The sequence below is a fragment of the Acomys minous genome, assembly GCF_964271855.1.
Source record: "Acomys minous genome assembly, chromosome: 12".
NCBI classification, from domain to species: Eukaryota; Metazoa; Chordata; class Mammalia; order Rodentia; family Muridae; genus Acomys; species Acomys minous.
In genome coordinates this window covers 60,550,077-60,565,390 of record NC_140493.1, presented here as the reverse complement: position 1 = coordinate 60,565,390, position 15,314 = coordinate 60,550,077, and positions in this window count along the sequence as shown.

The following is a 15,314-nucleotide window of genomic DNA, read 5'->3' as shown; positions in this document are numbered from 1 at the left end:
AGGTGGCTGTCATCCAGCCATTTCTTCCCTGTGGTCACACAGCGCCTTTCCTGCCACGAGGAGCCATTCCCATTTATCTGGGACTGAGTCTGTCCTTGTGACTTACCTCAGACAACAGACACGTGCACGTGGCATTGTGCTGTGTTGAGTTCCACTCAGAAGACAGGACGTTTCTATTTCTATTGTTCTGTGGGGGAAACCCAGAGGCTGGCCCATTGCCTGGGACCATAAAGGCACTTAGGGGAGATTTGTTGACCACAGAACAATTACCAGATAAAGGGGTCATAGAAATATCGACGTTTGGGCCACCAAACGGGAAAAGGTGCCTGCCACGGAGACTGACAACCTGAGCTCCGTCCTTGAGACTCATGTGGTTGAAGGAGAGAACCAGTTCCTACAAGTTACTCTCTGGTCTCCATGAATGTGCCATGGCACACATATGTCCACACAGATGTGCGGGCGCGCACACACAGGAAATTTTCCATGAGCTTTCATCTTCTTTTACATTTTCTATCTATCTATCTATCTATCTATCTATCTATCTATCTATCTATCTATCTGGATTTTCTGAACCAGGGTCTCAGATACATACTATACACACCAGGCTGGCCTTGAACTCACAGAGATCCACCTGTCTCTGTTTGCCAGGTTCTGGAATTAAAGGCATGCCCTACCAGGCTCTTATGCTTTCTGAAGCAAACTCAAGGACTAGAGTGTTGTAGACTTGGGCTGACTGCCCTATATAGACTGGAGAAGCCACGGAACTAGAGTGGTCTAGATATGTCCTCATACACAGAGCGCTGCACCACGTACACCCTTCAGGCAGGGAGACTGTCACCAGGGCTTCCTAGAAACAGTGTCTGGAAGCTTCTTGGGTCCTCTCTTTCCCCCATCTGCCCTTTGCCTTCCCTCTTGTCTTTGGCATGAGCTCAGTGGCTAAGCCATGTGAAATCCTTGTGCTTAGGAACACTTCCCAAGGAATGGCCGGAGTAGGAAGCAAGATAAGAAGGCTGCAGCTCCACCAGTGTGTTTGTAGGAAGAATCGAGAATGGACTGTTCCCACAGGGGATGAGACTTCTGTCTGTCCTGTGCCCTCACTCACCCTGTGTCTCCTCTTTGTACTCTTCTAGTCTCCACAGGTTTCTCCCTGTCTCCCACAGGGTGAGAAACAGCAAGATGGACCGACTGCAGGAGGGGCAGGAACACAGGTGAGGCGTGGCCCTGGCAGCCAAGCTCTGGAGAGGAAGGAGAAAATACAGGTAGCTGACACTGCAACTGGAAGTCACTGGTCTACCTCCCTCTGGACTGAGACTCTGGAGAATTACCCAAGATCCTCTGCTTTGAAGAATCATTCCATCTGGTCAGAGACCAGAGACCTCTGCTTCTTTATATAACTCCCCAGGCAGCTGGGCGGTGGCGCAGGCCTTTAATCCCAGCACTTGGGAGGCAGAGGCAGGTGGATCCCTGTGAGTTTGGGCCTAGCCTGGTCTACAATGTGAGTCCGGGACAGCTAAGGCTACACAGAGAAACCTTGTCTCAAAAAAAAATAAAATAAAATAAACAAAATAAAAATAACTCCCCAGGCTGGCCCAAGAAAACAGGTTCGGGTAGGGAGAGGCATAGCATCCTAAGATCAGGTATTGGGGGACTCTGGGCAGCTGTGAGGCCTGGAGCTGAAAAGATAAGGCAGGCCTTCTGTCTGCTGGGAAGGTTGTGAGGGAGGCCTCACCAGCACAGTGGGGCCCCCCACAGGCATGAACTCCATCTACAAGGGGGACAGCAGGAAGCTGCTTGCACCTAAGAGCTAGGTCTTAAGACTAAACATCGCCATTTTGTAGAAAAACAAAGCAGATATTCTAAATCAGCCTGTGAGTGACAGCCTTTTGGGGGTCAAATGACCCTTTTACAGGGGTCACCCGAGACCATCAGAAAACATATTTACATCATGGTTCATCACAATAGCAAAACTAGTCATAAAATAGCGACAAAATAATTTTATGCTTGGGCGGTCACCACAACACGAGGAAGTTTATTGAAGGGTCGCAGCATTAGAAAGATTGAGAGCCACTACTCCAGATAAAGGAAACAGTTCATCCGAAGACAGAGGCGAGGCGCATGGTGGCATCCCACCCACTGGCTGCCATCACTGAGGTGGTGAGGTCCACCGTGGAAGCAGTAGGGAGGCATGAGTTTGTCAAGAGGCTCGTGTTATACTCAAGGTACTTTGGAAGGGCAGGGTGGGGGGCAGGGTAAGGTTTATGACTCAGAGCAGGCGCCCCCCCCATACCCTCCCCACATAAATGATGATGCAACCAGGAAGAGCTGGAGCCAGTAAGGGACACGGAACGAGAAACAGTCAGACAGGTGGAGAGCAGGTGTGCGACACCAGGCCGCTGGCTCCTCTTGTCTCGCATGTGATATGGGCTTTGTCTTTTCTTCTGCTACTATAACAGAATCCCTCAGGCTGGGCAAATTACACAGGGTAGAAGTTTATTCAGTTCATATGTCCAGAGGGTGGGAGTCCAAGGTCGAGGGGTCACATGTGATGTGGATCTCCTTGTTTCATTACAACATAAGCCAGGAAGCACATGAAAGACAGACGACAAACAGACACAGACAAGGGGGTTGAGAGAGGAAGAGGTGGGGAAGACCAAACTGACAACAAACCATCTTTAGAGAGTAGCCCCCACCCTAGGTGAGATTAACCTGTTCCTGACCACAGAGTTTTCACACTCTAATCGCCTCTTCTTAGGATCTACCTCCTAACCCTTCTTCCTTAGTGGTTGTTTTCAACTCATGAACTTTGGGGGCCATATTTAAACAACAGTGTGGGCATGCTTGTAGCAGGGATTTTAGGGTACTTTGTTTGGTTCTTCTCTCTCTCTCTCTCTCTCTCTCTCTCTCTCAATATTTTTATTTAATTTTTAAAATTTATGTGCATTGGGGTGAGGGTGTCAGACCTTGGAGTTACAGACAGTTGTGAGCTGCCATGTGGGTGCTGGGAATTGAACCCTGGACCTATTGGAAGTGCAGCTGGTGCTCTTAACCACTGAGCCAACTCTCCAGCTCCCCCTCGTTTTTTGGTTCTTTTCTCTACCACCCTTATCCCCCCCTTCCACCCCCCAACACTAGGTAGGAGAGAAAGAAGGATAGAGGGAAAGGGGCACTATCACTAGACTTCTTTTTGCTGATTAGGGGTGTCAAGGTTCTGGAGGTAAATTTGTTCTTTGTGCTCAGGACATCTGCAACCAGCAACAGAAGCAGGGGCGGCAGCACCTGCCATGCCTCTCAGGGCTCTGGCACCTATATACCCTCTCAAGAGTTCCCAGAATTCCACATGTCATACACTTGCAGAAACTATCTCCCGCTGGCAAAACCATGCCCCTGCTAGAGCATGAGGCAAATCATAGTCAGCTGCCGTGGATAGTCTGCAGCAGCCCAATATCCCACACCTAGGGTTTAAACAAAACACATTCCCATAACAGTCTGTGGTTGTTGGTTTTATTTTTTTTTAATCTCACTATGTCTGTCAGAATCTGCATTCCGGGTGGTGCAATTGTAGAATCAGTGCAGTAAGACAGACACACAGACGTGGCTCTCAGGGACTCCTGGTGCATGGAAGCTGTGGGTGCAGCATGCAGGGAAGGCTCTCCTTACACTGAGATTATTCACATCCAAACAATAATAGCCCTCACACACAAATGCAAGAGAAAAAACATATTTCTATTGTCCATATTATGGGGCCTGTGCCTTCTCCCCTGGAGTTTTAGTCTCTGCAATGACTGTAACTAGCAGAATTCTGTGAAACTGACATTATTCCATGTGCAAGGCCAGGCCCTCAGGAGCTCTCACTCCCACCCCTGCCTCTTGGGTAGGAGCCCGCGGTCAGGATTCAAGGGCCTGCGCCCACCATGCTGGACACGGCTCTGCCCAACACCAGGCAGGTGAGTAGAGCCAATGCCAGGTCTCCAGCCCATCACACATGTCTAGCTTTGGTCCCGTTCCTGAGATGAGGCGCCTCAGAGCCGTGTAGGGGTACAGTACATCTCAGTAGGATGATCACATGGGATCCAGCGCATCAGTGTGCTTGTTCTGTTTACTCAGCCCAAGATCCCAAGTCCAGCGAGCGGTACAGTCCACAGCAACTGCTGGGTCTTCCCACATCAGCTAACATAATTATGATATCCCTGACAAACATTTTAAACTTAAAAAAACTTTTTACTGATTCTTTGTGAACTTTACATCATGCACCCCAATCCCACTCGTCTCCCCAGCCCTTCATACATGTCCATCACCCCTGCAACCTCCTCCCCAAAAGAAAATGAAATAAGATAGAATTTTTAAAATCTTGTTATGGAAACTATAGTGTGTCAGTGTGTCACACAGTATACCCCTTTGTCTACACATTTTACTTGCAAATGTTCATTACAATGGGTTGTTGGTCTGTTTTGAGGCCCCTGGCTTCTGCTACACGAACTATACTGGATCCTAGTGGGGACTCTTCTCAGATATTCTGTTGTTGCCCTGTGTTATGGAGACACTTCAGCTTTGCCTGTGCAGAACTGGCCCTTTTGTGTGTTCCAGTAGATCATAGAAGGGGTAGATGTTGGTGTGGGCCAGCTCAAACCCTTGGATCTGGGCCTGGGTGGCAGCTGAGTCGGTCAACTTGCCAGCTCTCCTGCACCTGCCCAACCAGTGTGAGCTCTCCAGTGCTACTCTAGCGTGCTCACTCGATGCGGTAACCAACAAGGGGCAAGGTAAGCTCTCCTGCTCCCATGTCCTCAGGGCCAGCTCACCTGTATATATGCCACCAGGGTGAGCTCTACTGTGCTGTCCAGGCCGGCAAGGTGCAGGGACCACTCTCCCAAGTGGTGCAGCAAGTGAGAGGCAGAGCAGGCTGTCCTGCTCTCATGACCTCAGCCACTTTACCTGCCTGACACAAGGTGGTGAGGTGTGACAAAGGGTACTTCTCCCTTGCCCATGACATGCCATCAAAGACTAGGTATAGGGCCACCTTTCTTTTTTCTTTTTCTTTTTCTTTCTTTTTATTTTTTGAGACAAGGTTTCTCTGTGTAGCCTTGGCTGTCCTAGACTTGCTTTGTAGACCAGGCTGGCTTTGAACTCACAGTGATCTGCCTGCCTCTAGCTCCCAAGTGCTGGGATTAAAGGCGTGCACCACCACTCCCAGCTTTCTTTCTTTCTTTCTTTCTTTATTTATTTATTTCTTTCTTTTCTAAGATTTATTTATTATTATGTATACAGTGCTCTGCCTGCATGTATACCTACATGCAGGCCAGAAGAGGGCATCAGATTACATTATAGGTGGTTGTGAACCACTATGTGGTTGCTGGGAATTGAACTCATGACCTCTGGAAGAGCAGTCAGTGCTCTTAACCACTGAGCCATCTCTCCAGCCCAGGGCCACCTTTCTTATGTGCATGTTCTGCACTCCTGTCATCAGGGTGACTGTGGAGGAGCAGGGCCAGCTCTCCTGAGAACTGCAGCCAGTGAGGGGCAGGAAAGCTCTCCTGCGCTCATACCCTTGTGGCCTGCTCACCAGTTCTCCTTGCCATCAAGGTCAGCCCTACTGTGCTGCTCAGGTGAGGGGTGGAGCCAGTTCTCCCGAGTGCCTCACAGATATTCTTAGAAGCACAACTCTGGTGAGTGATATGTTCTCAGGCAAAACAACTGGCAGCAGGCAGCAGATTCTGTATTCCTCTTAGTAGCTTGGTGAGATAGAAGTCATGACCCTGGGCATTTTACAGATGAAGACGCAAAGGTAAGGATAACTGCAGTAAATTCCCTCCATGGCATAGTTGCTCAAGTAGTGGAGCCAGGTTCCAATTCCTACAGGCAACCCTCAGGTGAGAGTTTCTGTTTGCTCCATTTTCCTGCCATATCAAGGCATCTGATTCCTTAAAGGGAATAAAGGAATGAGAGGAAAAAAGACGGCTGGCAAAGGGAGACCCTCGGTGGCCAGGCAGGAAAGGTACCAGGCAGGTCTCCACCTCCGTGTCAGCCTCTCTGGGCAACAGATGGAGTCTCTGCCATACCTATTAGCCTCGGTGCCTGCCAAGGTTGTGTCAAATCCAACATCATCTTTTCATCACCAAGGTCAAGACTCTTGCTTCTTGCGTGGTTTAATTTTGGCATTGGTCAGTAGTCCCTGGAAATGAGCTGGCTAAACTACAAGTGAACAGTGCCAGGTTGCCTGTCCACAAGCTTCACTTCATTTTATTTAATTGCTGAGTCTTCCCCATGGCTCAATTTTGAGGTAAATCACATCATTCCTAATTTACAAGTAAGAAATCTGTGGTTCAGGAAAGAAAAATAAGTTATCAAGGGTGATTTTTGTTTTGAGTTCTCCCCAGAGCCATCTGATGAGCAGGCACCAAGCAGGGGGCCTGCTGCCCTCCCTCCCCCAACACACACACACACACACACACACACACACACACACACACACACGCACACACACACACCACCAAACCTTGCTGCTTATGGAGTTGCCTGAACTGGTCCCAGAGTACTTGAGGATGCTGTGGGCACTCAACTAAGTCCAAATTTACCCATTTTTAACAGCTAAGCAGATTCATTCCTAATATTAAAATGACATTAAAAAACAGTCTTATAGAATCATCTGGCTTGTCATTTCAGTGTCTCCAAGTGGGAAGAGTGGGGTGTGAGCTGGTTGTGGGCAGCGACACAGACTGCAGGCAGCAGCAAGAGCATGAATCATTGAAACAGAGTGGAGACTGGTCAGGGCTGTGGCCTGGGGTGGGGCAAGTGTGAGACAGGGGTTAGGACTTTTCTTCCCAGCTCTGCCCTGGCAAGCAGCACCTCTGGGCCTCAGCTTTTCTTGGTCTGGACTTGGGTGAACTTCAAGATCACTTTGACTCCCAGTTCCCTGCTCCTCGGTGTGGGGATAGGAAACCATTTTCTGTTCCTGCCATGAGCCCAACCTTTGCAATTCTTTCCGGTAGTGGTTAAGAGAAATCAGGAGCACCAGATGGTTGGAGTTCAGACCCAATTCCAGCCTGGTCAGTTTTCAATGCCATGACTTGGGCAAACATACTTGCTCTCCAGGCCCGCCTCTAACTATGTAATGGGGACCTCATTGTCTTCATGCACTGATGTTTGTACCCCGTCCCCATTCATACATTGAGGCCCTGATATCTGACGCCATGATACTCAGAGACGGAACGTTTGTCATTAGGACCAAATGAAGTCATGAGGGTTGGGCCCCATGATAGGATGAATGTCCTTATAAGGGCAAAAGCTGGAATTGAAACTCTCCCGACCTTGTGTGAGGACACAGGAAGGCTAGCCATCTATAAGCCAGGAAATCTTGCCACAGTCTGGATCTGTCGGCTCAGCTCCTTGAGAACGGTTTGTTCTTTGAGCCACACCATCTATATTTTGTTATAGCGACTGAAATGGGTGAGGAGCACTGTGACAAGAACTGATGGCATGGTGCTCTGTGCCTGGCTGGAGAACAGGAAGCCTTGAGACACTGTGCACTCTGGTCCTGATGTCATCCTGATTTTTCTTGACAGCCAGATCCCCTCTGGAGAAATGGCCAGCCATCCCGGGGCACCTTGGTAATTGCATTTAGTGCAGGCATTTACTTGACTCAGGGCATTCCTTGAAAATGCTCCTTAAGGGCAACTCAGAATCCCTGACCCTTGACCCTTGAATGTGGCGCTGCCTTCCCACTCTCAGAGCATTGTTGGGATGACTCAGTGTTCACACACTTCTGAGTCCCTCACAGGGTGGGTTCCACCTCTTCCTATAAATGAAAGGGAAGTCTGTCTCCTCCCTCCTTCCTGAGCTGTGGGACTGCCCTCTTAGTTTGTTGAGTGGACTACAGTCTGCTAAATTTAGGATGACTAAAGAAGCCACCAGAGACCTTATGGGGCTAAACATGGCCTGGCAAGGTAGCCTGTGATCCCAGCAGTTAGGAGGCTGAGGTGAGAGGGTTTTGTGTTGAAAGAGAACCTGGATTACATAGAAAGACTCTTTTTCAAAACTCAAGGCAAAAGCCAGGTGTGGTGATGCAAGCCTTTGATCCCTGTGCTCAGGAGGCAGAAGCAGGCAGGTCTCTGTGAGTTCGAGGCCAGCCTGGCCTACAAAGTGAGTCCAGGACAGCCAGGGCTGTGTAACACAGTGAAACCCTGTTCCCCCCAAAAAACAAAACAAACCAACATACAAAATTAAAGCAGAAGTCAAAATCCTTATCAGAAAGCTAAGCGTAGGGCTGTCATGTAACATGTCTGGTTCTACTTTTAGATAAAGAATGAAAACATAAAATACAAAACCCCTTAGAAATAAATTTATGGCACTACTCGTAGTAGTAAAAAGAGTAGAAGGAACCTTAATGCAAACCGGCGGTTGAATAGAGGAACTGAGGTGTGTCCATACAATAGAATATTATTCAGCAAGAAAACAAATGGAATGTTGATATATGTTCTATGGGTGGGCCTGGAAAAGGCCACACACTGTATGACTGCACTTGTAGACCAGGATGACGTAGACTCTCCAGTCTTTTAACATGAGCAATCAAAAGTAGTCAAATTCATAGACACGGACGGTCGAGTGGTGCTCAGGGCCATGGGGAAAGAAAGAGAACTGTGCGCCTTCCTGTATAGAGTAAATTCTTGAACCCTTTTCAGAGCTGTGTGAAAACACCACTGAACTGTAAGGTTCAAACGGCCATGATGGTATTTCTTACAATATGTGTTAGCATGGTACATATATTTTGAACATTTATTTCTTACTATGTTATATGTGAAAGCATTTTGCCTACATGTATGTGTGTGTGCCATACTCGTGCCTGGTGGCCTCAGGAGTTGGCAGAGGGCACTGGGTCCTGGAACCTGGTTCTGAACTTCCATGTGGGTTTTGGGGAACAGAAGCCAGACCCTCTGTAAGAGCAGTGAGTGGTCTCTCCACTCACCTTAACACAATATTTTAGAAAGCAAAAATAAAACTATGCCATTTACCGATGGATAAGGCTATTGAGAATGAAGGTTGGGGTGTCCCCGGGGCTGGTGGAGGGCAGCGAGGAGCCACTTAGAGGGTTCCCTTTCTGCACAGTGAAATGTGTTTTGGAGCTTTACGGAGGCAGTGTTTGCATACATTTCAAACATATTAGGTGTGACCTCCTTCACCTTAAAATGGCTAATTTTATATTATGCAAATGTATGTAAATTTCACCCTGATTTAAAAAAGTGTTGGTGGATTTTATGAAGTATAAAACCAAATGTAGCCAGGTGTGGTGGTGCACGCTTTTAATCCCAGCACTCAGGAGGCAGAGGCAGGTGGATCACTGTGAGTTCGAGGCCAGCCTGGTCTACAAAGTGACTCCAGGACAGCCAAAGCTACCCAGAGGAAAAAAAAAAGAAAGGAAGAAAGGAAGAAAGAAGCCAAAACCAAATGTATTGGACCAGCAAGATGGCTGTGCTGGCAAAGGCACTGCTGCCAAGCCTTAGACTAAAATAAGAAGTATCTATTGTATGTGAGGAATAGACATAATAGCTATGCCCAAACCTTTCCCAGTCAAGCAGCCTGCCTCACCTCAGCCTCTCTACATTACTTGACCCTGAAAGAGGTTCTGAAAGAGGCCTAACACTGTGACAGGACACTTTCCTGGATGCTAAGTGAATTAATGATGCATCAAAGAGATGAGCTAAGGGACCGAGCAGCTCACGAGCAAGTAGATGAATGGATGGATGGATGGATGGATGGATGGATGGATGGATGACTTTTGTGTCAGATAGGCAATTGCATTTGGCCATTTTCTCTTGGGCAGCAAGAGAAAAGGTTTAGTGACAGAACATGTGAGCCCCTCCAGAAACAGTCAAGTCTGGCAAGTGACAATCACTGTCCCTGACAGCTGTCCTGAGAACACTGACCAGGAGATCATGAAACAGGAAGCCCTCCTCTTCAGGGCGGTGACTTCCTGGAGCCTTATGTTGACAGAGAGGACGGGGTAGAAGTGGCAATGATGCCATCTGTCATACCAGAGCCTTTCCATCGAGCTAGTTCCCACTTGTCACATCAAGCACCAAGACTGACTGACTCACAAGAGCTCTGGAGAGCCCCTGAGGAGCGGAGTTCATCGTCCTGCGCTACCTGAAGGCCGGGCATTGGGGCTGCCTTGATGGTTTCTCTGTGCCCTCCAGGGTGGGAATGCCGTTCTCCCGACACCTGATCTGGAGGAGAGGCATCTGCACTGTCTTGCTACTCATCAGCTGGGACTGATGGACCACTGCGGGGCGTGCTTCCGGTGTGTCCAGATGCGCCCTTTCCATTCTCCCTGGCCCTCTGTGACTCTGATCAGAAGGCATTCTGTGGACCTGCCTGGATTTTAAAAGCCTGTCACAGCCGTGTTTTAGGAGTTTGACTCATGGGATGTGGGTGGCAATGCCACACCTTCTCTTGATGCAGCTGTGTCAAATGTGAGGGGGTGGCATTCTTTGCTGTTACCCATTCCATTTTTATTAAGAAGATCTAAGTGCAGTCGTATTGGAACAGTGAACTGTTTTCTTCCAGGCTGAAAGCCACTGAAGCAAAAGATATTGGATTTTGAGGCTTTTTTTTTTTTTGGTAAGGCAATCTTTTTATTTAAGTTTAGATGCCTATGCACAGAGGCTGGAATAGCAACAGCAAAGGTGTTACCTGCCTGGCCTCCCCTCCCCTAGATCTACCATTAGTCTCAGCTCTTATAAATCAGTGTAGGAGGCTGTCTGGTTCCCACGCTATGATCAGGGTCCCTCTCAACAGCTGAAGGTGAGCTTAGAAGCAAAGAAATTGTCGCCTGTACAAGCTCCAGGTGTCAGCAGTGGGAGGCGAGACTAGGGCGTGGTCTCTCCTCTAGCGGCCCACGGCACACTTCAACATCATGCAATGCGTTCTTCAGGGAGAGAGTTCATGCGCTTGCTACGGCGTCAGACCGCTTGCCTAGCACACTCACCGACCAGGTTGGGCTTGCTCCCTGCGACTGCAGAAATGGGTGTGGTAGCGCATGCGTGTAGTTCCACCACTGCAGCCCATGTGGGGGGGGGGGGGGAATCACCAGGCCAGGCTTGGTTTTCCCTCCCACCAGCTGAGTCCTGAGACAGAACTCGGGTCATTTATCTCCTCAGAAAACACCTTTACTCTGAGCATTCTTGCCAGCCCTATCTTTTGTGTAGCCAAGGTTAGCCTTGAACTTGTGGCAATTTTCCTGCCTTTGCCTCCTGATTACAGGTCTGTGCCACCTCGCTTGGCTCAGATATGTTTTGTTTTAAAATCCTTTTTTGTTTGTTTGTTTGTTTGTTTGTTTGTTTGTTTTTCGAGACAAGGTTGCTCTGTGTAGCCTTGGCTGTCCTGGACTCACTTTGTAGACCAGGCTGGTGTGGAACTCACAGTGATCCGCCAGCCTCTGTCTCCTGAGTGCTGGAATTAAAGGCTCGTACCACCATGCCCAGCCTAAAATGCCTTTTTATGTGTCCTGAAAAATTCATACAATTTTGCAATGCATCTGATCACGTCTGCCCACCACTATCCGTCCCCAACTCCCACTCCATCTCTCAACTTCATGTCTTTTTCTTTACGGTTGCTAGTAATTCCTAATCCAACATGTGTGTGAGACACCAGTACAGCATTTAGAACGCAGTGCTTCTGTTTTCTTCTTTCCCTCATCGCTGCACAACGCCCGTCTCCCCCCGTAGCCCTCCCTTTCCTGTCCCCTGTGTCCTTTCGCGCCCCCTTCCCCTCCCCATCCTACTTTCTTACCCAAGATTACTGTCTGCAGTTGCCTTTCTAAGAGCACAGAAGGCTGGTGAGATTGCATCCTGGGTAAAATGACTTGCCACAAGCCGGACAACTTGGGTTCAATCTCAAAGACCATGGGTAGATAGAACCACCTTCCAAAAACTGTCCTCTGACCTCTACATGCCCTCTGTCTCTCCCCTCTCTGTCTCTCTCTCTCACACACACACACTGATAATTTTTTTTTTTAAACAGTGAATAAGAATAAATCTTTGGGGAAAAACTTACTGTCTGTTGTCATCAGGCATAAAATATTTTCCTTCAAGAAAAAATAAGCTTCTTTGTGGTTAACAGTTCGCTTTAAAGCCCTTTTAAAGGAGACGGAAACAAATAGAGTGGGGGGTGGGAGGGAATGGGGTGTGCTTCCTGTCAAGTGGGGTTTACTAATTTAGATGCACTGTCCCGTTTCCCTATCTGGGCTTTCCAGCGGTCTTTGTTTCTTAGTTTGCTGTCTCTGGCTTCTTCCATCTTAACCACACGCAGTTTTGTAGTTCTCTGCCTGCTTGGCCAAGATGGTTTCCGTATCATCAGCTCAGCCCCAGCCTCACTTTTGGCTTCTTCGCCCGGCAGCTGCAAGACTGTGGGCAGCTTCGCTCCTAGGGCCTGGTCCTTCCTCATCTGCCGCCCCTGGCTGCCGTGAATGGGGACAGGCCTTAGCTGAGTAGAACTGACAAGAACTGGACAGTTTCTCCTCCGTGACAGGCCTTTGCGTGGTCCTCTGTGACCTCCATCTTGTTTTATGAGCCAAAGTCTCTCAGCCATACCACCGTGGGAGCGGAAACAGCACGGCCCAGCCTGGCTAGTACTTGGATTGGAGATTTGGTCTCATTGACTTGGGATGGTGATCCGTTTTTCTGAAAATATCCTTTGACCTCTCATGGGACTGATGTTTTCACAGATCATGTCACCGGGTTACAAAGAACCCTTGAGGTCAGCTAAAGCTATGTGTTTAACCTGCGACCTACTGTGTGCTCAGCCTGTTTATGTTTAACCTGCCTTTTTTTAAAAAATGACATAACCAGCCAGGCATGGTGGCACATACTTTTAATCCCAGCACTCGGGAGGCAGAGGCAGGTGGATGTCTGTGAGTTTGAGGCTAGCCTGGTCTACAAAGAGAGTCCAGGTCAGCCAAGGCTACACAGAGAAACCCTGTCTCGGAAAAACAAAACAAAAAACCATACACACACACACACAACCCCAACAACGATAACAATACCCCTGTAATCTTACTATGTCTTGGATTTCCCACGGATTCCAACTTTTACAAAAGTTCAAGACACAGCCTTGGCTCCTCCACACCCTTGACCCAGCACACCATGTGTAGTTTGTCATGACTGTTTGCTGAAGGCAGCTAACAGGTTGGAAGCAACCTTACAGCAAACATCTACCAGAAATGCTGGAAGCAGCATGCAGGTTATTGGTTGGTAGATGTTTGTTGTTTTGAATGCTACTGAGTCGGTTGGGGTCAGTAATTTCTTCCCTTCTAAAACTCTGTGAAAGACTTTCTTTCTTTCTTTCTTTCTTTTTTTTTTTTTAAATCTCTCAATCTCTTGCTGGGCAGTGGTGGTGCACATCTTTAATCCCAGCACTTGGGAGGCAGAGGCAGGTGGATCCCTGTGAGTTTGAGGCCAGCCTGGTCTACTAAGCAAGTTCAGGACAGCCAAGGCCACACAGAGAAACCCTGTCTTGAAAAAAAAAAAAACAAACAAAAAACCAACCCCCCCAAAAAACAAAAACAAAAAATCCTTCATTTTCTTCCTATACCATGTTTTGTTGTTTTGTTTTGTGCTGTTCAATAAACAAAGTAAAGCTCTTTGTCAGACACACACACACACACACACACACACACACAGACACACACACACAGACACAGACACAGACACACACCAGATTATATACAGGCCAGTAACTAGACTACAGACAGATGGAAGGTAGAATTCAAATTTGGTCTTGCTTTTGGTCAAATTAATGCAAAAGGAAGTTGACTGCTTTGTTTTCATTCCTTAATGTGCCTCGATGAATGTGCGTGTGCATGTGGAGGCCAGAGGTCATCCAGCGTCTTCCTTTGTCACCTCCATCTTATTTCACAAGCCAAGGTCTTCATCCACACCACCCTGGGGGTGCCTGTCTCATCTGAACTCTGCAGCTAAGCTAGGCTGGGCCTAGTTAGTATTTGGGTGAGGGACAAGACGTCTCACCGAACTGGAAGGCCACTAGGCCTCAGGGACCTCCTCAGCTCTAAGACTATGGGGGAAGGGACTCTGGGCAGCATGGCCCTGGCAGGCCTTGCCCTTCTCCCCACTTCCCTCTGCCCTGCTAACAGCTGGTGGATTACATTCTTAGACTAGGTCTTCTCCCTTATCTGGTCACTCCCTCCTCCTGAGGCTGCCTACCAAGGTCCAGCTATCAAAGTACTGAAGTCCAGCCATCAAAAGCCCCCTCTGGCTCATCTAATCAACATGCCCAATTAAAATTAAACACCCCATCCTAACCCAAGGTTTCCCATTTTACCTTTATAAACCATTTTCCCATGGGGCATTTCTGTCTTCTCTCTATCTAGAGGCAGTCCTTTATTCCCCCGGGACAGATGCTCCTGCCCTCTCTCCCTTTTTCCCTTCCCCTCCTCCCTCATCCTGTCTCCTGCCTTTGTCTCTTATTCCCTGCCCTTTGTCCCTCTGGGTCAAATACATCTCCTCTGTGCTGAGAACTTGGTCTCGGGGTTTCTAGACTGGACTTCTGAGTTTCCTTACACTGGGGACGGGGACTCAGGTCCTCCTCACACACACTGAGCCATCTCCCCAGCCCCCCGGTAGAGGTTTAAGTGAATCTTAGTGACTTTCACCAGCTGGTTTAGGGATCCTTGCTGATTCTTCTGGGAGTCATCTCCACGGCTCCAGTTGGCCCCACCATCTTCTGGTATCGCAGAGCCTCCTGTGGGAGTCCCCATCCAAGCAGCTCTCTCAAAGCAAGTCCTTTAAAATAGCTCTGGGTTGTTTCAGTTCCAGGCTACTCGGCAGGCAACTTGGCCAACTCCTACCTGGAGTCTACCACTTAGCTGCTGAGCCATCTCTCCAGGCCCCCTGAGAGTGACCACTCCACCCGCGGCACCCCCAGCTAGCCATGCTTCCCACCAGCCTGAGCGCCACTATGCTCCGTACCACTGGGCAGACAGCGGTGATGGGGGGACATCTACCATTATACAACGTCCACCATCAAATTCATTTCCAATTTTACGAACTCTTCAACTTTCTAGCCCAGCCTCTTAAGGACTAACATTTCCCAAAGGAACTGCCCATACAACCCCTTGCAGATCTGGGCAAACGGGAAACCAACAGAATCCTGCCTCACTTTGATCTGAACTGTTGTTAAAGGTGTTTTTACTTTCAAGTCAGACTTTAAAACTAACAACGGTAATTCTGTTGAGTACAGGTGTCTTGAAGAATCCACTGTGGGGAAAAAAAAAACAAAAAACAATTAAAACCTTAATATTCCCCATCCGG